The sequence below is a fragment of the Acomys minous genome (assembly GCF_964271855.1).
Source record: "Acomys minous genome assembly, chromosome: 1".
Classification (NCBI taxonomy): Eukaryota; Metazoa; Chordata; class Mammalia; order Rodentia; family Muridae; genus Acomys; species Acomys minous.
The window spans coordinates 147,150,633-147,173,250 of record NC_140483.1 but is presented as its reverse complement, the minus strand read 5'-3'; the positions used below and the strand labels follow the sequence as shown (position 1 = coordinate 147,173,250).

The window sequence follows — 22,618 nt, the reverse complement described above, 5'->3', positions numbered from 1 at the left end:
GCACAAATATTGATTTATGGAACCTACGAAGGAGGAGTTCGTAGGAGGACACAATTAGTTCCTTCATGTCCTCTGCTTTGATAATATCTACAGGTGTGGTGCCCACAGCTACAGGAAGGAGAATCACAGAACATGGCATGACCACTGAGGAAGAATGTCTGTAAGATTATAACTCCGCTGGGTGACAAAGCTCTGGCCCCTGGCCAGCCATTCTCTTCTCTGTGAAGTGTCATTTCACATACTATACTGGGATGAACGCTTTGCAAGGATCCCAGTGAATTATGCTGTGAGGACCTTTTGAATTTCTACTGTGCTCCCCAAGACCCTGAGATTTCTTCACATGCTGACTCTTTTGGCTTCTTCGAGATGTTGCTGTATATATGTCATGTCTGGTTCTTAAACTGAATTATAATGCTCACATCTTGCCTTTTACTTCCTCAGTTTATTTCTCCAAATATCAGTGCACTAAAAAAGAAAGAAAAAGAAAGATAAAAAGCTAAAAAAAAACTCCCTCTTTTTATCCATCACAAGCAAAATTTGAAGTGCGTATCAGTACTAATGCATTCCCCAGCCTGTTGCTCATCCACTGTTCTGTAAAGAACCAGACAGAGTCCCAGCTTTACTCAGCGCAGCAACTACAGAAATATAAGGCACTTAGAATGATCCAGAATCATATAAAATGTTGGGTCAGTTTTGAAAACCAACAGAGATTTAGCCCCTGTTTTTTAATGTGCCCTTATTTGAGAATTTATACACAACCACAAAAGCATCAAGTAATAATGAGACTTGTGGAATTTAAATAGTAAGAGAACTAGGGAGTTTTTGTTGACATTGATGAGAATGACTGTTTCCATGGAATACAGCACCTGGCGAGAGATGCCTAGAGACATTAACAGATGTGGTTAGTACCTTGGTGGGCTTACAGATAGTTTGGCTTGAATATCAAGGTATAGGAGGAAACAGGTCCAGAAATACAATGAGTAAAAACCAAAGCACTTCTGGGTTTTCAGGGGCATCCTTAGGAGGATTTGGGTATCTACGTGGGCAGAATACTGGGACATAAAAAAGGATTAGAGAGAGAAATAGATTGGGATAGGTAGGTGAAAAGATTTTGATTGCCAAACCGAGGTAATTGGATTTTCACCTTGTTAAATAATAACCATTAAACAAGGTTCTGCCACACTTTTATGATTTATCTTTCTCTGTACCCAGCCTTGCCACTGTAGTCAGAAAAAGAGGACAGGCTCGTTGTTCACGCTTGCTGGACTATAGCCCACACCCTCCTTTCAGCTTGCTGCTTCCTGATTTATGCATTATGCTTTATTCAAATAAACTCCTTTAAGTGGTATTGTTAAGACGTAACTCTGGAAGTATTTTGGAAATGAAAGAGGAAGAAAATGATGATAGGAGGATAAGTTTCCATGGCCTTGAAATAATGGAGGGAACATGTTGGAAAGGCATGAACTAACAAGGAAATAGAACACAGAAGGAGACTATTTTAGGGATCTTAGAATATGAGTGAGATAAAGAATGAGAGAGAGATCGTTGCGATTTTGTCATTTCCACCATTTCCAGGGTCAAAGAGACCCTGAGGGAAAGTATAGATGAGTTAGGTTTTAAAACTTCAAATAAACAATTTTAGAGGTTTGGGGGAGAGACCTTTCAAATACAGCCATGTTCTAATTGCTGGGAGCTGTGAATATATTAATATGAACGGTAAAGGAATCACAACTGACTGGCTAGGGGTCATTTGGCTCCTTTTGGGTGAAAATAATGAACAAGCAAGGCACAGCTTCCTTTGTGTTGGCAGTGGTCAATACTGGGGTGCCAGATGCATGTGGGTTGGACACACAAGCCCAGAGGCTTATTGCTCTAGGATGTGAGAACTGCAGGCTTGAGGATCTGTCCCCAGGCTTCAAGAGCCAGAGGCTTATAGATCTCTTGAGATTACGGGCAGAGACTTTTTGCTGTGCACTTTTATTGCCAGCAGCCACTAGCTAGCAGCTACTGGCATAATTTCCAATCATTGTGCGCTGAGACTCTTAGCTTGTAACCCTTGCTAGTTCTTAGGAACTCTTCCAGCACCTGGAGCCTGGAGTTCCCATCTTTGGTTGGTTATAGTCTTTCACCATCTGTCCTCTCAGCTCTCTGCAGTTTCCGTTCCCCGCTTCTCTATGAAACTCTTCAGCTACCTCCCTGCTGCTTCTAGGTGGGTCTGGCGTTAGAAGTCCCAGGGTTTCTTTTGTTTTTTGAGCAGCCACATCAGCCTATCCTACCCATATTAAGTCCCATAAGTATATAAAACGACCTTGAGAAGTCTTTTTTTGGAGGTATATGTTTCAAAACAAGGGGTGAGTAGGAAAAAAAAATCTACCGGGCTGATTCACCAAGACCAGGAAACCAGCAGCTTATATGGTTAGAACTGAGTTGGACAAGTTTGTGCTCAGCTTATTTTCCATCCATCACTGGGCGATAGTGAAAGTTCTATCAGTCCCAAGCTTCCCATTGCCACTAAGCATAGTTTTGGGTTTTTTGTTTGTTGTGTTTTTGTGAGTTAATAGGAGTCTCTCTCTCTTTCTCTCTCTCTCTCTCTCTCTCTCTCTCTCTCTCTCTCTCTCTCTCTCTCTCTCCCTCCCTCCCTCCCTCCCTCCCTCTCTCTCTCTCTCTCCAGTCCTCAGTGAGGAAAACTGCAGGCTGAGCAATGCTACCTAGAATCCACTGAAGCTTGCCTTGCTTCTTTTCATTTTTTTAGTTTTTTAGTTTTTTTTCATAGCACCCTCGGCCTGTGTCATTGTCTTACTGAAGTGCCTGAAGAATGTCAGTTATTTGCAAGTATTGGTGAAAGTATGTTTTAAAAAATATTTTATTAATTTATTCAGACTACATCTCAATGGTTATCCCATCCCTTGTATCCTCCCATTCCTCCCCCCCCCCTCCCATTTTCCCCTTACTCCCCTCCCCTTTGACTGTGACTGAGGGGGATTACCTCCCCCTACTTAAGACCCTTGTATTACCCAGCAAGGAGCCTCTCAACGGCAAGGCAACTTACTTGGACTGGTCACAAGTGGTGCAAGGCCCCTTGAAGACAACATTACTTTCAGCAGCAGAAATGACCGCAGAGGTGTTTGCTTCTGAGTGATTCCTCAAAGTTACTATGGATTGTCCAAGAAGACAAAGAAGGAGCCTTGTGGCAGCCACTTTTCTATTCAAGGCATTGCACAATAAGGGAGGGTCTTCCAGCTGTCATTTAGAGGGTTAAATGTCCTGTTTCCGAGTTTGGTTCATCTACAGGAAGAGTGCTTACAATAAATACGTACTCAGTAAATTATCCTTACTCATATTTGACAATGCCTGACCAGTAACTGCATGTCCTTAGGAGTGCCTCTACGAGGATTTCATAGTTAGGATGACATTAAGGACTCTATGATGGAGCAATTATCCTGAATTACCCAAGTGGGTTCAATAAAATCATAAAGATCAATATAAGGGAGGCAGGAAAAAATCCAACAACGAGTGATAATAACACAATTGTTACTATCACTTCTGTTGTTATCAGCATTTGTGTTATTGTCACTGGTGTAATAGTAAGTGGAAAACCAGGTGTTTACATTTTCTTTTAGCTTTGTAATTAAGTAGCTGTATGGTAAGAAGAAAATCACCGAACCTATCTAGGCTTTCCTTTTGTTTGATTTTCTTTTTTTCTGTATAAAAATGAGAGGACTGTGCAAGGTTTGTTTCTTTTAGGTCTATGGTTGTATTTTATTAAAGGTTTCAATTTCAATAATTACAGTTCCACCCTGGTAGCTAATAGGCCAAGTCTAACAGTGCCCTAATACAGACTCAATTTTCTTCCAACAATGAAATACTATGCTGGCAAGCCTGGGCTTCAGCCAGATATATTTACAGCACGTCCTTTAGCTTGAAATAGAAATTTATTGCTTAGCCATCTGTTACAATTAAGAAAAGGGTTGAAAATGTTTCTGTGTGTTTGACTAATCATGTTTTAGGGCCCTGTGGGTGCTTTACAAATTACATGCATTCCCTTCTTGGCATCACTAAAAATCTGGACGCTGTTTCCAAAATAAGTACCTCCCCTCTCAGAACTCTCCGTGTTTTCATAGAAACTTGCTTATAATCTCACAGGGAGGCGCCCATGCAACAATGCTTTAACCATGTTGCAAGACAGTGATTGACCTCTGGGGAATGGCTACTTTGGACTCAAGCAACTGCTTAGATACTGTAGTATAATTACCCATAATTCACTGGAGTATGACTTGGTGTCAGCCATAAGTGATTAAGTCATAAAGATATAGCTCCTGGACATGGCCTCTGGTTTCTCACCTAAGAATACCAAGTTGGAATATGATGTTGTTTGTTTCTGTACATGTGTCCCACATGTGAACTGTGCACAGTAGGGAAGGGTGACAAGGGGACGCTATGAAACTGTCTCACCCCTTTATTCCTCTTCACATCTTTTTACTTTTTTTTTTTTTTTTTTTTTTTTTTTTTTTTTTGCCTCTATGCTCCATCCCATCCTGGACTCAAGAAGGTGAGAGTTAAGCTTTTTAAATCTATTTTCCCCCATAAAATTGTATCCCTTGCATTCAAGATTCTTCTAGTTTTGTTCATGGGAAGAAAATACTCCAGTAGGCTGCTTCCTGTATCATGTTTTCACAGCATTCAAGATGATGCCATTTCTATTTTTTGAAGTGGTTGTTTTGAAGGTAATTTTCTTGAAAATTATTTTTTGGAAGCAATTTTTTGAAGTACTTCTTAAAATCAAAACTGTATTGACAACTTTTCTGTGCTTAGCTAAAGATTTCTACATGGAAAGGAAGGTCTTATGCTTTTTGCTCAAAGTTTTACAAGGCTATCCTTTCAAGCAACATTTTAAAGCAATCTTTGCTTTTGCTTATTTATAAATCTAATTATTTTTGTACCATCAGGCAGGTAATGAGTCACTTCCTCATAAGCTTCCTGTGGAGAGAGCAGGAGTGGAAGTGGAGGACATATTAGTGTGATCTAAAATAATTAACATGGCTCTAATCATTGATGGGGTAGGGGTGGGCTAGATGCCAGGCCTAGAAAGCCTCCTCCCCTCTAGGTAGAAGCAACAATACTATTGCTTTTCAGGTGAAAAAGATGTGATAGCATAACATTTATTGGCAACATCTGTTTAGTAATTGATCTAGGAAACAGATTCTTGCTTTTTAAGATATCACACAAAGCCTCTTCAGTAATAAGTGACATTGTCTCATTGCTAATTAAATTATTTATTTTAAGAATGGGACTTTTACAGTTTCTCCAACTATATCTTATTTTATTCACTAGATGGGGTGTTACTAGTGAATCTAGTAATTCACTAGATCCCTTTAAAAAATCCACCAACACTATAACTTTTTTTTTCTTTAAGGCGGTGTGCTTTGTTATTTGGTACCTCAAACTTGAAACTTTTGAAAGAGTATGATTTAAAAAAAAAATCTCTCGGCTGTTTCAAATTCTAATAGCTGTTTTTTTAAAATCACTTTTCCTTGTCAGATGGATGTGATTTGTAATTAAGTGTCTCTTCAAGAATTCTGAAGATATTGCAACATTGCGCTTGTCTGCTACATGGAAGAACCCTTGTGTAAGGATTTTTACTTGTAATAAAAATTTCCCCCTCTTTCTTGATGTACCAGCACAGTGAAATTACCAAGAAGATTTCAATTCCTCATCACTAACCATATGTAAGTTATTCATAAGCCTAAATCTAAACTCTTTTTCACAGTACATCCTGTCTTCAAAGATTGCACTTGGATCATCCTACTTGACTATGAAATACAAACATAAATAAAACATAAAAGAGGGAAATATAAATAATCAAATAAGAACATTACAAGTAAACAGTTTATATTTATGATGTAATTTAATTCAACCTATACAATCGATTACTTTTTGCAATTGAAATTAAAATTTATTTGTAGCTTCAAATCAGTAAGCGTTCTGCTAAGTTACAGCACCAAAGGTTTTCTTTTCTCTGATTGTGTATTCCATTAGAGAAGTTATTTTTCCTCTCCCAGGAAGACATTTAGAGGGATACAGGGCCGAGAATGTAAGAAAAAAAAAAATGACTGAGGACATAGTAGAGTAGATCCATTGTTGAAGGCAGAAAACTTGGCAGGTGAAAGTAGGACGCACCATTCACCAAAGCCTGCAGGATTGCACTGGAAGAATGAGGGGGATCTTCTGCCTCTGCAGGTGACAGTGCTGATGGTCAGAGATGAACACGATTTTGCCTCATTAACAGTAATAGACATGATAAGGTCCTAAAGGCACAGCGGAAGATTGCAGTGGCTCCACTGATTGGCAAGATCAGAGGAGCATTTAAAGAAGCCTGGGAAAGACTGATAGAACACAATAGTCCTAATGATGACACAGAGAGTGAGCAACAATGTTGCCTAATGCACAAGACACTGGATGAACCACTGTGATTCAAAGTCACAATTTTTAGTCAAAGTTCTCAACTTACATTTTTCAATGCCAGAATGCTTGGCAGGACTGGTCAAGTTGCAATATTATGACTAACTTTTAGCTATTTTTCCGTAATATTTATTCAAAAACATTTCTCCAGTGTTTGAGGGAGTGAACAATGCCCATTTGGAAGATTACCAGGTGTACGTTTTGAGTTGAATGTGATGCCTTGCATCTCCATGACTGGGTAGCACAGATGGATGCCTATAGGACCAAGGTGAAACGTGGAGTCTTACCCAAGGTTGGGCTTATGGCAAGAATCTGAACGCTGTGAGTTTACCCACAGATCCCCAGTTTATAGCTGGGATTGATGAATTTGTGTATGGGGATGGTTAGTGTGGACTGTTTTCTCTGCACATAGGTAGAGGGACTGCCACTATGACTGTGAAGGGGCAGAATCAGACTTAAGAATTGTCAGTGTGAACAGTTAGTTCAGACCTTTAGTTTCTACCTGCACTTTGGAGAAGGGCAAGGGAAGCTCAGGCTAGCTTGCAGATAGAGCAAACTTGATTTAAGGGTCAGACCCCAAATGGGTCTATTGGCCCTATGAAAGGAGAGTCTTGAAATATGGTTGTGAGGAAAATATTCCCAATGAGGAAAGGGCCAAGTGGTCACCTGTGTCACCTGTATGAAGGAAGAGAGAGTGCCTTTAATTTAAGTGAGAATCTATGCAGAAGTGTGAGCAATAACAAACAGAGGAGGGCTGGATGGGCCCCGAGTGCAAAACTGAAGTTGCTGATTCGGAGAGAAATCCAGACACTGGGCTTGAGTGCTCTTTAGAGCTCTCCTGCCTTGCTGTGTCTGTGAATAGACACACCCAGCAACTGTGGCTTCGTTAGGTTACTTCCGAAAGATGGCTTTAGGTCACCCTACTGTTTCAGCTATTGAATGAGACAAGCAGAGAATGGATGTGTACTTATGGGGAGGTGGATTAACCTCAGTGGGAGGTGTGGGATGAGCCAGGCCTGGGAATGAGCCCACCAGGTCTCCCTGCAGAGATCCCAGGCTGCTGATCATCTAGATCCACATTGTGCCGTAGCATTTGACCAGAGCACAGGCCTCTTCTTGAGAAATCTTTAAGAGTGAGTGTGTCAAGGTCATAGGGTCTAGAGAGTTATGTCAGCAAGACCCTCCTTTGGAAGCTATATTTGTGACAAAACATTGACAGCTGACTTGAAGTTTCCTCTATAGGTTAATCAGTCTGTCATCTTTAACCTTAACCTCACACAGTCTCAAGATGTGAGCATAACATAGACTAATCCATCACTTAAATACCACATGAGTGGTGTCTAGCCCAGTTCCCTATAGTGTCCTTTTTTCCATCTACAAGTCTCACAAACTCAGTCTTTACTACTGCTGTACGCATTAGCATTCTGGCCTAGGGTCTGAGCTAGGGTCAAAATAATCCATGGAAATCTGTTTCTCATATACTAAACTTTTTCTAAATACCATCTCCAGTCCCAAAATTTCTCTCACAAGCTTATTCCAAACACATCTGACCAACATAGTGGAGAAATTAGCAACAACGACCCTACCTACCAGGGCGGCAATTTCCCTTAACCCATCTTTTGTCACTGTGATAGAGTCCTTGAAAACAACAGCTTAAAAACCAAAGGATTCATTTCAGCTTATGGTTTCAGAGATTTCAGTCCGGGATCGACTGGGTTATTGTCTGAGGTCGATGGCGAGGTAGAATGCCACATCCTGGAGCATAAAGCACAGATGGAAGGGTTCTCATCTCATGGCAGACAAGAAGGAAAAAGACAAAGAGGAACCAGCTCTAGTATTTCAAGGAGGGCTATGTAACGATCTGTTCCTCCAGCTATGCTTTGCCTCTTCATAGCTCCCTTAGCTATTAATTCACCAATGAAGTAACATATTAATGAAGTTAGCATCTTCATAATTCAATTACATGTCACTAACTTCACTAGATAGGGGGAACAGTTTCTATAGCTGATACTTTTAAGAGGTACTTTATATTCAAACCACAGTGGGGATGGTGACATCAACCTGTCATCTTCTTCCTGATAGAATCACACATCCAGCATCCTTTGTTTGCCTGTCCAATCATGTGACAAACTAGCATGCAGCTATCCCAAGTGAAGGCCGTCCTCTGGACACTGCAGTTTCTGATGAAATTGTGGACTAGCTGTTAACTTGTTTTCTACTGTAACCGCTGCCATTCCAGGAATCATATAGGTTTACCTCCATGTTTTATTGATATGTTAGAGGCAATATTAAGAAGCCTTTCATGATACTTTGTAGAGCCATAGATTTCCAGAGAACCCTGCTGGAGACACTCTATTATGCAAGATCCTTTCTATTCTAATTCTCGGTGTTCTGCCCTTGAATCTTTCTCTGTAACATACTCTTTTCTTTCCTGTCTTGCCTCTTTCATACTTAACATTAAATGGTTCCTGGCAGAGCATAAAAATTCACCCTTTAAGTAACAGTCTGTAGCATTTGGTGCTTTAGATGAGAAAATGACACATACTAGCTTTTTAAAAAAGGTTGATGGAAAAAATAAACTGACATAAAATTAATATTATGGGATATGGGTCCTTAATATTCATTTTAATAATGAACTTGAGGTGATAAAAACATTCATACAGCACCAAAGTGAAACGTTAAAATTTAAAGTAAACTTTTCTTTATAACTCCAGCAAACCCCTATTAGCTTTTTTTGCCTTCTTGGCATTAATGTGATGTAGGCTTTACTCTTGACTTTATCCCTCTGGCTTTCCCCTCCTGATAGTAAAGTGTTATTTTATCCTATGAGAAAAAGATCCTGGTTATTTAGTTGCCTGATTCTTTCACAGCCCCTTTCTCATCTTTAATTGCAGATTTAATACAAAAGATGGCTCTGATTTAAGTGAGATGTGTGTGTGTGTGTGTGTGTGTGTGTGTGTGTGTGTGTGTGTAAGCCAGATTAAGATGTCTGGTGTTCTGTTCTATTGTTATTCATCTAATTCCTTTAGACAGATGTTTCTGTCTCCCTCACCCCAACAGTCCCCATGTTTCGGGCATGAAAGCTGAGGATAAAACTCAAATCCTCATGTTTGTAAGATGGACAGCTTACTCTTCACTTTGCAGGGGGGAGCGGAGGGGGTATAGGCACTGCTGCTGAACAAAGCTCTGACTTGCACTCTGATGCCCATGATTTGATCATTGCCCCTGGGAAGGATGGCCTTGCAGCACACAGAGGAAGGGGATGCAGGCTATTCTGAAGAGACCTGATAGGCTGTGCCCCACCCCCACCCGTCAGAGGTCTAGAGGAGGGGAATAGGGAAGAAGAGTGAGGGAAGATAAGAGTGTGGGGATAACAACCAGGATGTAATGTGAATAAATGATGATGATGATGATGATGATAAAAGAAGTGTTCCTACTCACCGACTTTTCTCTCCAACTTGAGAATTTCATTTTTGCATCACTTTAAATTTTTACCACTTTTCTTGTAATAACATCAAATATCTTTATCAGTAGATTGAAAGAAAACAAGCAACTCACACTTGCAAGTAAGATATTGTAGATAGGGTGATAGCTGCAGATTCCAGAAGGAAGTCTTATAATTAGATTAGGTTGTTCACAATTATTTTTAACACGTTTGTGCTTCTCAAGTACTTCAGCATACTTAGGTGTCAGAATGATGATCTTACCATCAAAGACTCAAGATAGAGAATATTATGGGAAATTACCCATCATTCTTACATCCATTGATCCAGTACGTCAGATGATTAGAGCTGTTTCACAAAAGTGCATTGTCCATTAAATATAATGATCCTTTTCAAGTGTCAGTTAAATTTTTTTTTTACTCATTTTTGGTGAAATTAGATCAAAACAACGTTATATATTTTATTGATTTTTTTTTCTGAACTGTTCATGTTTGAATTTCTAAAATTGCATAAGATAATGTGGAGGTTGTTTTCATCTGTGGGAAAGTCTTTCTATAAAGTATTATTTTACTATGCTCAAGCTCTGATAAGCAACGAGGCGAGTAGAGTGACACAAAGCATGTGTGTGTGTGTGTGTGTGTGTGTGTGTGTGTGTGTATGTGTGTGTGAGTGTTGCATGCATAGTGTATGAATGTAACTCCTGCTGTAAGTTCCTGCTTCTTTTGAACCTTTACAGGCTAGTATAAGCCACAGAGAGACCTCCCTGAACAGCTACTTTGAGTCAAATCCTGAGGGCAACAAAAAACGTCAAGCCTTCTTGAGCTTAACATTTATTGGAACTTTCTCCTCTGAGGGTGTGGTTCCCTAGGAAGTGCTTGGTCTCCTAGTGGATGCTCAGTTATTAGGAAACTAGACATTTTCGCCTTTTTATTCCAAGTTGCTCATATAAACCATTTAAACCCCAACCTTTAGATCCTATGAGCAGACCAGACCTTGTCTGTGTTCCACCTTGAAAGAACTAGGTTATAATAGGATTCTTGACATTTAAAAAATGTCTAAGTATAGTATCTCAAGAGCAGTTTGTTTTTGTTTACATCCTCCTGTGTTCTGTGCTATGCACCAGAAAGTTGCCAAAACAGATGTGACAGCCGAGTATCCTCAGGATTCGGGGAAAGTATCCACATGTGCTTGAGGCTGGCCACAGGGGCAGAAGCAGACACTGACAACATCATTTCTAACATATTTAGGCCTTGTGCTGGACTAGTTGGTAGCTGCTCATGCCCAGACATTTGAAGCATGCTCTGTGGCTCCTTGCTTAGTTGAAAACAACACTGTTTTACATATTGAAAACTTTGTCTTATAGGTTTGCTGCTCTTTAACATTATGACCATGGATACTTACTTTTATTAGTTTCTAATCTGTTAATAGAAACATTGATGTTTAACAACATTGTGTAATATATCTGAAACGTTGACTACTATAAGTTGTTATAAAGTGTAAGTATTTATAAAGATCTTTAAGGCAGCCAGCAAATCAATGTTTTGTCCCTTGGGAAGGTGCTAGAAAGAGTTGGAAATAATGGCATATGGACCGCACTCTCTACACATCCTTGCCAGTATGTGGTGTTGCTTGAGTTTTTTATCTTAGCCATTCTGATGGGTATAAGATGGAATCTCAGAGTTGTTTAAGTGGGTGTCAAAGTGTAAAAAATGCAATTAGACCCATATTTGTCACCATGTACAAAACTCAAGTCCAAATGGATCAAAGACCTCTACATAAAACCAGAGACACTAAACTAGTTAGAAGAAAAAGTGGGGAAGAGCCTGGAACACATTGGCACAGGAAACAACTTCCTGAATAGAACACCAACAGCCCAGGCCTTAAAGTCAACAATTAATAAATGGGACCTCATCAGGTTGAGAAGCTTCTATAAGGCAGGAGACACTGTCATCAGAACAAAGCAACAGCCTACAGACTGGGAAAAGATCTTCACCAACCCTACATCTGACGAAGGTCTAATATCTAAAATATATAAAGAACTCAAGAAATTAAACATCACCAAACCAAATAACCTAATTGAGAAATGGGGCTCAGAACTAAACAGAGAATTCTCAACAGAGGAATAATGAATGGCTGAGAAACACTTAAAGAAATGCTCAAACTCCTTAATCATCAGGGAAATGCAAATTAGTCTGGCTAGTCTTACATTAGAAGCTCAGTAAGGTCACATCTCATTAGATGGAAGATCTGTTTTGAAAATACTCCTGACAAAGCTTCCATCAATTCACCCAACCGTGCTCCATATTCTGTCAGTGACTACATTTGAAAAGAGAACCCCTTTCTCATTTACAGTGGTGGCCATTATCACATAGAAAGGAATAGATTAAGGAGTGGTCCCAAGCTTTTCAAGGCCTATGATTGCACACCAGGAGTACTTGTCAGGAAATCCCACATTCAGAATAATAAAAGTTATGTACTTATTAATAAAACCTACCCGTTGCTTTTCAGTGTATTTATCTTTTCTAGAGAATACCTGAAGGGAGAACGAGTGTCAGTATTTCAGCATCAGCACCACATGCCAAACTCTGGCAGAAGGAGAGAAAGGAAACAATCAGTCGCTCCTGTGCTCCTGGAAAGCACGGTAGGGTGATAAACATTTAAATAAACAGCTACACTGTCATGTGCAAACTGTTCTGCTGCAAGCAGGTCTAAAAGGGTCAGGAAAGATTGCAGAATGCAACAGTGCCTAAGTTGAATCTTAAAGGACACAGAAGAGCTCGATCGTGGAAAATCATAAAAGTTGTTCCGGGAAAGGGGCAGGACAAGCAAGTGCACAGGGCTGACTGAGAAGAAAATTCTTCATGGATGGAATTGTTGGAGCATAAAGAACAACTGTATTTGGAAAATTTGAGGATAATGTGCCTGGAAACCATGCACAAGGCTCCTGCTGCAGGAATTTAGAGGAGACATACAATCCGGCAACAGCATTAAATATGACTTTAAAGCAAAGACTCACTCTCCCCCAGTTTACATATATACTTAACATATATGCAGATGCTCCAAACTTCCAGGCTGCGTTCTTTGGGCACTGACTCAGGAAAGCTGGATGTGTTCTAGACAGGCAGTAGCAACTCCTATAAATGTGCAAACACTGCAGAAAAGTATTTCGAACATATTTAGTCATCACATCACTCAATAGAAAAATCACTTATGTCTATGCATTTGGAGTATTTTCAGAGGCAAATTGCTAGGTTGGGAAATATCATGGCATTTTAGACCAAAATTCTGTCTCATTGTTATCTACATTTTACAATGTATTTAAGTTTTTATTGTGGTGATAAATAATAGTTTAACTTTTTTTTCTGTTTGAGAAAATAATTTAAAATCTTCAGGAGAGTGCTAGTACCAGCTCTGTTTATTAGTTTGTTAGAAGTGACTTCTCCAATTAAATAATTGATAGGTGTGATCACCTAAAGAAACATTGTGCTTGGGTACACTTTTGCCACAATGTATCGAATCATGACTTGTGACTAGGCCTTTCTTCTCACTAAAACAATTTATAATGTTTACTGGGGTGTATTCTGGGATGTAGGAAAAGTCACAGAAGTCTCAAGGCAGATGAAAAAGTCAAGCTTCTGCTGTCTTCCAAGTGTCTGTCTGGGGCTACCTCAAGTTTCTCAATGCTCAAGATGTAGCATTTCCTATTTGCTAGTAAGCAGTAACTTCATTATGCCTTGGGACTGTTCTGTGTGTGATTGCTAAATTATATTAGTTAAAAAATTGAGTTTGATTTTACAAAGGAAAGCACAAATGTTATAGCTTCAGAAACAATTAGCATCAAGCACCAGTTTAAAGAACAGTTTAATAGGGACACAGGATTGGTAGTCTACAATTTCTGGTAGATTCACTCATAGCTCCAATAGATTTTTAAATGTTAGCATTATCCCCTGAGTAGGTTAATGCCAATTACACACACACACACACACACACACACACACACAGCTACTGGATACTTTGATTCCAGTCTAAAATACATGCTTGGTACTGTAAATAGTGCCAAGAATTCATAGTTGGAGAGTGTCTTAGTCACTATTCTATTGATGCACAGAGACACCATGATTATGCCAACTCTTATAAGAGAGAGCATTTAACTGGGGGATTGCTTACAGCTTCAGAGGCTTAGTCCATTACCAGCATAGCAGGAAACATGGCAGCAGGCATGGCAGGCATGGCCCTGGAGAAGTAGTTGAGAACTACATCATGATCTGTTAGCAGAGAGAGGGGAGGGGAACGGAGGGAGGGAGAAAGGGTCAGACAGATGGAAGGACAGACAGACAGAGAGACAGACAGACAAAGAGACAGAGACTGGGACCTGGCATGAGCTTCTGAAATTTCAAATCACATCCCCAGTGACACACTTCAACAAGGCCACACCTGCTGATCTTTTTACTTCCATCAAAGAGTTACACTTTTGGTTGACTAAACATTCACCTATATAACCCTATGTGGACCATTCATTTTTTTCAGAGTATCAGTTTATTGGCTAAACAGACAGAAGGCTTCATTTTAAGAAAAATGTTCTTAATGTCAAGTCCATAGCACAGTAAACTTGGTGTTCTGTGCTCTTCCCCACTAAAATCATCTCAGATTGCCAGTGGATTTTTAAAAAAACTTAAAAAAATTTTTTTCAATTTTTTATTAAATATTTTTACATATACACATTTATATTATTGTACATATATACAATAAACTACCTAAGACAAGAAGAACCACAAAACAATCAGGAATTATATAATGTTACTTTCATAGTGTTAGCTATTTGTATTTGGCAGCCTTGAAGAGAACATCTTTCCTATCTTGGTGCATGTAAAATTGTGAATGTAACTCAATATCTATCATATCTCACCATTATCAACTTAAAACATCTATCTAGACTGAGAAACTTCTTAACCTCTAAACGACTAAGCTTAATTGTAAAACTAAACTATCTAGTCTTTAATCCTATCAGAGACTCGAGAAGAAATAAACTTGGTTACCTGAGTATACAGGGAGTGCAGGTTAGCAGCTTCCTAAATGAGAAGATGACAGAGACAGTTTGATGCCTGAACCAAAACTCTATATCATTGGAGCATCATCTTCAGCCTTCTGGCCCAATATATCTGATAGATATATTTGTGAGGCAGGAACTATTGAGGACTGGCTTACCCTCTCTTGGCAGAGTTTGGTTGTCTACTCTGCCTGCATCCAAGCTTGCCCAGTTTTAGTCAGTTTTTTTGTCTGTGGTAGAAATGAGGACATTTTTCCCAGTGGCTGACCATTCTTATTCAAACCACCATAAGGAGCTTATAGGTCTCAGAGATAAATATTGTACTAAAAGAACACAGCATCAATCTTCCTTCTAAACTTCTCTATCTCTCTGCAGAGATGATTGCAGCTCTTAGGCCTCATCAGAGAAGTTTCTTTATACAGTGGATTGGTTAACTCAGAAAATCACAGCAGGTCACAATGCAGGGAATGAATGTCAGTGGAATGTAGTTCCAAGTGGACTATCTGTACCACACATCCTTTGATGCTCTGGGACCTCTGTGGAAGAGAATGCAGAAAGAATAAAGGAGCCAGAGGTCAAGGAGGACTGTTGGGAAACATCATTTGGACATGCCATGCCATTACTGCTACAATAATGAACTCACAACAGCTGTGGTTACCTATCCTAGATTCTGCCAATCAATGATCTAGTGTGAAGTGAGAGGGCAACCACCAATTCCATCTGTAGCTAAGGAGCTATTGGCAGTTGATGGCTTCTGGAGGAGTGAGAGTCAGATTTCTTAAGAATATGGCCCTTGGTGGATCAACCATATTCCAGTTGTTGGTCCCATACCCACGAGCACAAGGTGGACTGACCCCTAGTGGGTCAACTATACTCCAATAGATGGTCTCATACTCAGGAGCACAACTTGGACAAGGAGGACTTTGGAAGAAAAAAGCAGATGAAGTTGGGAGGGGCTGAGAAGGTTGGGATAGTTCTGGGAGAATTTGTGGGAAGAATAGGTGGTAGATATGATCAAAATTCATTGTATCAAATACTGAAATTATAAATAAAATATTATATTCAAATAAAAGTTTCTTTCTCTGTGTCCGTGTGTGTGTGTGTGTGTCTTTCATTATGTATTTTTTAGTTCTGAAAGCAGAGTTTCATGTAGCCAAATGTACCCTTAAAGTCATTCTGTAACCGAGGCTAGCCTTGAACTGCTATTCCTTTTGCTTCCACCTCTCAAGTTCTGGAGTTACACGCACACACACACACACACACACACACACACACACACACACACACACAACCATTCATAGATTAAACATTTAAGTAAATATATGAAATAATAGTTTTGCTATATTTTCATACACATAAATCACTATACTTTGCTTACTCACCACTCATTGGCACATACTTCCCTCCTGCTCATTCTCTTCTTTCTTCTTGTTTTTATGGAACACACATGTATATGCGCATACAAAGATGCACAGACACACATACACCCTAGATCTGTATTTTCATTTCTAGAAGACATATATTTGTCTTCTCCTTATTACTTTCTTGTTCTTCTTAGCCTACCTTTAGTCTTCATCTACTAAAATAATGGTCATCCTACTTACATATCCTATATATTCCTTTCTATCTGTCTATCTATCTATCTATCTATCTATCTATCATCCATCTAGCTATCATCTATATCATCTGTCTGTCTGTCCTTTCTCAATATCCCATATGTGAGAAAACATTCTATTTCCTCTTTGATTTTGACTTTTTGCCAAATATAATGTCCAGTTTCATCCATTTCCCCATAACACTACAATTTTGCTCATAGGTATGGTTGAATAAAACTTCATTGCACATGTACACCACATTTTACACGTTCATTCCTCTATTGATGAGTATCTGGGCTTATTTCAGAAGGGTTATTTCCGTACTTAGGTAAGATAAAGTCCTCAAACTGTCTTGCTTGGCAAATAGTGAGCATTCTGTAGTTACTACCTTTTGTTGTGTTTTTCTATCACATTCTAATAATTGATTTTATTTTCTTCATCACAGCATGATTCTTTCTCCAAAATTTGTTTGTTATCTTTTTATTGGCATACAAGGATATACAAGAATATAACAAAGTATGACATGGAATTCTCTGCAGGGTAGTTTTAGGTCAACTTGACACAAACTAAAGTTATCTAAGAGGAAGGGGATCTCAATACTCTGTCCATTGATTGATGGAGGAGGCCCCAGCCCATTGCAGGTGGTGCCATGATATGGAACTGTAAGCCAGATAAGCCCTTCCCCCTCAAGTTGATTTGGCCATGGTGTTTCATCATCGCAATGGGTACCCTAACTAAGACAGATACTTTTAGTTTTCTCTCCACAGTGCTAGATGCTTCTATTTAATTCCAGTATTGTTCTTGTTAACTTTAAGACTTGCCAATCTAAATGTCTAGGAATGGCGTCCTCGGCAACTCCATATCTGTTCGTCCATTTGTCCATTTAAAATGATTTTTTTATGTGCAGTAGGTCTTTTATTCATTAAGTCAGTGTTTATTTGGTAGCTATTGTTATTGTATATATTAAAGATGTATGCATGGGAAAACCAGAGAATTTTTTCTTTACAGGTTTATGTTCTGAAAACAGATTCATGAAATAGGCTTGACATATAATAAAAATTAATGAACTATTAACTGTGGTGCTGAGAGCCATGAAAAAACATGTGGAATAGGTGTTTACTGTTGCACGATAAATTAACCTGAAACTTAGTATAGAATTTTGGAACAACATAGCTTACATATATGGTTTCTCAGTGTTCATGAGGAAGGAGACAGTTTCTATTTTCACAGGTGGTTTCAACACAGGCTATACAATGCAAATTAATATCAGTTCCTATTTCTCATGCACCGAGTGTTGGGAAAGATGCAGTGAGACCGTCATTTTCATAATAAGGTGATACATTAAGAGTTGTAAATCTTAGAAAAAAATCTTAGGCATTATGTGTCAAAAAGTTTAAAGTTGTTTACACAATGTAGTAAGGTGTTCTGGTTCCAATAAAAGTTTTCTGCGGTTACATTTCATTAAAATATGTTTAAGCATTATAAATAAAAAATAAATTATCTCTTAAATATAGTAATTGAATTTATTTTGACATATTGAATTAATCTATAGACTTTAAAATAATGCTTAGAAAAAAATTGTAATGGCTGAAGATTTTAATGGTAGATGAAAAAGAATCTTGTGAAACTATATTTACTGCATTAATATGTTTACATAAGGTCCTAATGTATTTTTAAAGAATATAATGGAATATTTTAAAATCCTCTCCCTGATTGTATCCAAATAGGAAAGAATAATTTTCTGTTTTTTTTCCCCCCTGCTTCTCTATAACATCATCCCTCTGGGACTTGCTTTAATATGACTTTGCAAACAGCCATGCCATTTTCATGTATTCTGATGGTACCCCTGAAGTAACTGAAAGTAGTATGCTAATGTATGCTCTCAAGAAAGAGAAGGTAGGAGGAGCAGGGGACAGAATGGCCTGAGGATGAGCTTCAGGACTCTTAGAGGGGTCATTTTCCATGTCCTATTGTGCCCATCTCTGTAGAAAAACTGAAGTGAGTATGCCACCCCCACCCCCCACCCACCTTGATGTCTATCTGGTCTCCATTATTCTCCCTACAGGTAGCTGAAGATCTGAGAGCGAAATGCCCTATTTTTAAATTTTTATTTATTTATTCACTTTACATCCCTAATGCAGCCTTCATCCTCCTCTCCTCTTCTTGTTTGAATTTTGGAGAACAAGTTGGTAATTTCTAGATCAGGCACCCTATCTTTTCTTTCCTTGGTGAGTGGGTTATTTATATGAAATGCCTGTTAGTTTCTTCTCTTTGCTATGTTAGTTACCCAGAAGTGAGGTTTTCCTCATCTACTGTTTGCTGGGAGTGGGTGGTCTAGTCTTTTCCATTCAGGAATTAGGCATAAAGAATCTGAGTGTATCAGGAAGCAAGCTACCTTATTAAATTATAGTTGTGTTAGTAATAATACAAGTAATTTGATATTCTTTGGCTGACTTCTCGTCTCAGTTTTGATTGATTTTAAATACTAAGTATGAAGAACCATTACTTCCATTCTCCGTGTTCTAAGGTAGGATGGCCATGCTAGACTATCTTAATTAGTCTATTTCCAATTCTAGATTGCCCGAATCTAGAACTGTGAATAGCATTATGGCTATTCCTGGGGCTTAGATGCTTAAAATGATTCCATCATCCTTTTATGTTTTTTCTTTTTCTTTTTCTTTTCTGAGACAGGGTCTCTCTGTGTTAGCCTTGGCTGTCATGGACTCGCTTTGTAGACCAGGCTGGCCTCGAACTCACAGCGATCCGCCTGCCTCTGCCTCCCAAGTGCTGGGATCAAAGGCGTGAGCCACCACTTCTGACCCCTTTTATGATTTTTCAAGTAGGACCACAGTCAGTGGACACAATTCAGAAGCAGGTTGCTCTAGATTTCAGATCAACAAGTTCAAATAAGGAAAACAAATCCACGGATGTGTACACGGGAAAATAATATAGGGAGTGAGGATGATTGCAGGGAATGGAGGACGCCTAACATGAGTGAAGCCCTAAGTGATTGTACGTTGTTTGACATGAGAACAACCATCTCAAAACCTAAATAATGCCTTGGACTTATGGGAAATTGTCAAAGCCATTACCCATATGGGCCAGGCTCAAGAAGCACGGCAATGCTTTCCTCAGGAGCCTGAGCCTGAGTGTTTACGGATGATTGAATAGTGTGTGTAAAGACTGGAAACCGCAGCTTCTTCCTTCAGGATGTTTACAGCCTGAAATGCTCACTTACAGAGATCTCCTACGAAGATTAGAGGACCCCTCCTTCTGTTCTGTACCTAATAAAATGTGTTGAGGTTCTGGGTTACAGAGATAAGATAACAAACTCACACCTGATTTCTATTCCACTGTATGTATTTATCTGTGTGTATCCATTTTTATCAGCTTCTTGTCAAGGTTCCAGGATCCATGAGATGATACTACAGAGACAGAAGCTTTTCTATCAACTCATAATGTCTTGCTGATGTGCTTTTTTTTTCCTTAAGCAGAATAAGATTAATACACATGTGTTTTCAGTGCAATGAGCCAAAGGTGAATATTAACTGCTATGCAAGTATAGAACAGTATAAAGAGAACATATACCACGTAATAAAAACTGTAATAGACCAATTAAATAATTATTGTTTGTAATAAAATGGTATTAAAAGTAATATTTGTAAGTACTCTATGAATTCGTAGCTATTACTGGTAGCTGGTAAAAACACTGATGATGCCTAGAATTAGGGTGAGGAATGAAGAATTACAGAAAAACAAAACAAAACAAAAAAAAAGGGCTCATATCTGTCACTTTCCATATAACTATTTTCTACACTTCATTTTTTTAGCTGCTTAACTATTTCAAGTCTGTTTAGCTGCATAAAGAATGTATGGCCACAGGGCCAATAAAGACTCTCTCTTTAAAGGTGGATATGTGATGCTGGTCTTTACCACACAGCGATCTGTAGTGAGCAAAGATAAATTAAGGAGTCTTTCTAAAGCTGTGAAATGAAGAAGTGCCTATGGTCTCTGTGCTTCAATTAGATGTTCATGTTTTAGTCTACATTCCAATTGAAGAAAGGTGTAGCCAGTGTAGGGTGCACACGAAGAACTGTCGCAGGACCTCACGAGGCACTCTGCCAGAGTGAGGGCATAACTGTCACTGTTCATGTTTCAGAGACATATATATATATATTCTTGTGATACAAATGAAAGCACAGTAACTAAAATGGATGTATTATTTTTAAATGAAAATAAATGTTAAATGTAAACTTTACTTATTTTAGATTTAAGACATTATTCCTTTCATTTTCATACAAAAGACTTTCTTATGGGCTTTTCACAATGCTTGGTTTCGGCTAATGCTCGCCACAGCCATTTTTCTTCCCTATCTCTCTTCCTGCCCTGCTTGAACCATTCTCCTCCCAAGCTCCACCCTTTCAACCTTCTTGTCACTTGTGTCCTATTACCCTCCATATCCCTTCCTCCAAGCCTCTCCCCATCTCATGAGACCCTTTCTAGTGTCACAACATCTGTCTACATGAAACCCCACCTACACCCATGTATAACAGTTAAAACTCGGACTTGCGTACCAGGAAGAGCATAGTGTTTGCCCTTTTGAGCCCAAGTCGCCTGTGATGAAATATTTTCAGTTCCATCAGTGTTCCTGAGTGTTCGATTTTGTCTGGATGAAATTTTATTATGTAAATGTGCCACATTTTATTCTAAACAGTTGATGGACATCTAAGCTGGTTCTATTTCCTGGCTGTTGTACATAGTGTAGCAGTGCATATGGATGAGCGCGTTATGTCTGTGGTGGGATATAGGGTCTTTTGGGTATAGCTGTATCCGATATAGTTGTGTTTTTTATTTTGATGCTTATAGTGTGTGCTACTCCTGCAAGTAGAAAACTCAAAAATCTGAGGAATGCTTGATAAGGGAAGAAGAAGCAAATGACCTCGACCTCTCCTCTCCCATTATCCATCATTTCCACTTCTTGAATAAACTCCTTTCCTTCTTGATCTATTTTTAGAGTGAAGCAAGAGTGATCTTATTTATAACACGAAAAAATTGTATAGTTTTGCTGCCATATAAAACTGTAATAACCTGCCATTGGGGGCAGAAAACCTAACCCTTTGTGCTGTTTCTGAAGAAATCTCTGCATATTATGACCTGAATTTATCCTGAGAGAATATTTTATCCTAGATACCTAAGTGTTACACCCTCGCTTTTGGATATAAAAACACTACTATTGAAGTTCCTGGTGAAACATATTTTTATTGTGATTGTGCATGTGTCCAGCTGACATTCACTCTTCATCACAGAAAGTGTTGTTTGTTTTTTTTAACTATACAGTTTTATTGTGATAGCAGAACAAACACCTTACCCTCCAAAACAACTACAAAACAGGAAGCACTTAGTTTACATATGGGAAATTATCTGTAGCTTATAGTGGGCATGTATAATTTACATGTGAAATACAGCAAAAAGGAAGGGTTTCATTTATCTAAATGTTGATATGTTATATTGGAGAAGGGAGGATTCAGTTATTTGTTGCCTGATAGGTCCTCAGGCATCTAGGTTCTGGTGCATTAGAGTGACATCAAGCTGGTTTAGAATGGTACGCACGTTTTTATGGAACGTTTAAACATTCTTGAGACCTCTACATAATGCTTGAACTTGGTGCCAAGGTACCAACTTCTGGCTATTAAATTCGGTAGGGATCTGATTAGTGTCTTAGCAAACAGTTTTGCCACTCTGAGTCAGCTACCTCAGCAGATAAACTGTGAGCATTCCTAGAGGGCTGGGGGTGAGGCGTGTGTTTCTAAAGGTATATAGCTAATGACGTCTCTTTTATGAAGATACATTAAAGCTTGTACTATTTTAAAGCTTGGCTAGGAAATGCCAAGGTACCTTAGCTGACGAACTAAAGCGTTCAGTGCAAATCATCTCAGTTTCAGTTTTGTTAGAAACTAGGTTTGGGGAAGGAAGGTAGGAGGCACCCGAAGCCAGTGTGATGATTGCTTCATGGAAAATGAACTATGCTAGTGTGTGTTGACCATGACAAATGTTGTTGAGCAGCTCTGCTCTCC

The 22,618-nt window shown here is 38.9% G+C and overlaps 1 long non-coding RNA gene across 2 annotated transcripts in view; it reads left to right on the top strand.

The window, feature by feature from the left end:
- LOC311605473 overlaps nt 1–15,948 on the top strand; it is a 45,744-nt gene extending 29,796 nt beyond the window's left edge. The window contains exons 1-3 of one of the 2 annotated variants that reach the window (XR_014781974.1): nt 5,537–5,626; nt 12,429–12,543; nt 15,325–15,948. This is a non-coding gene — a long non-coding RNA (uncharacterized lncRNA). Of the gene's footprint in view, nt 1–5,536; nt 5,627–12,428; nt 12,544–15,324 lie in introns of those variants that run through there. The other variant, XR_014781973.1, reaches the window with a different exon arrangement.
- The last annotated feature ends 6,670 nt before the right edge of the window (nt 15,949–22,618 follow it).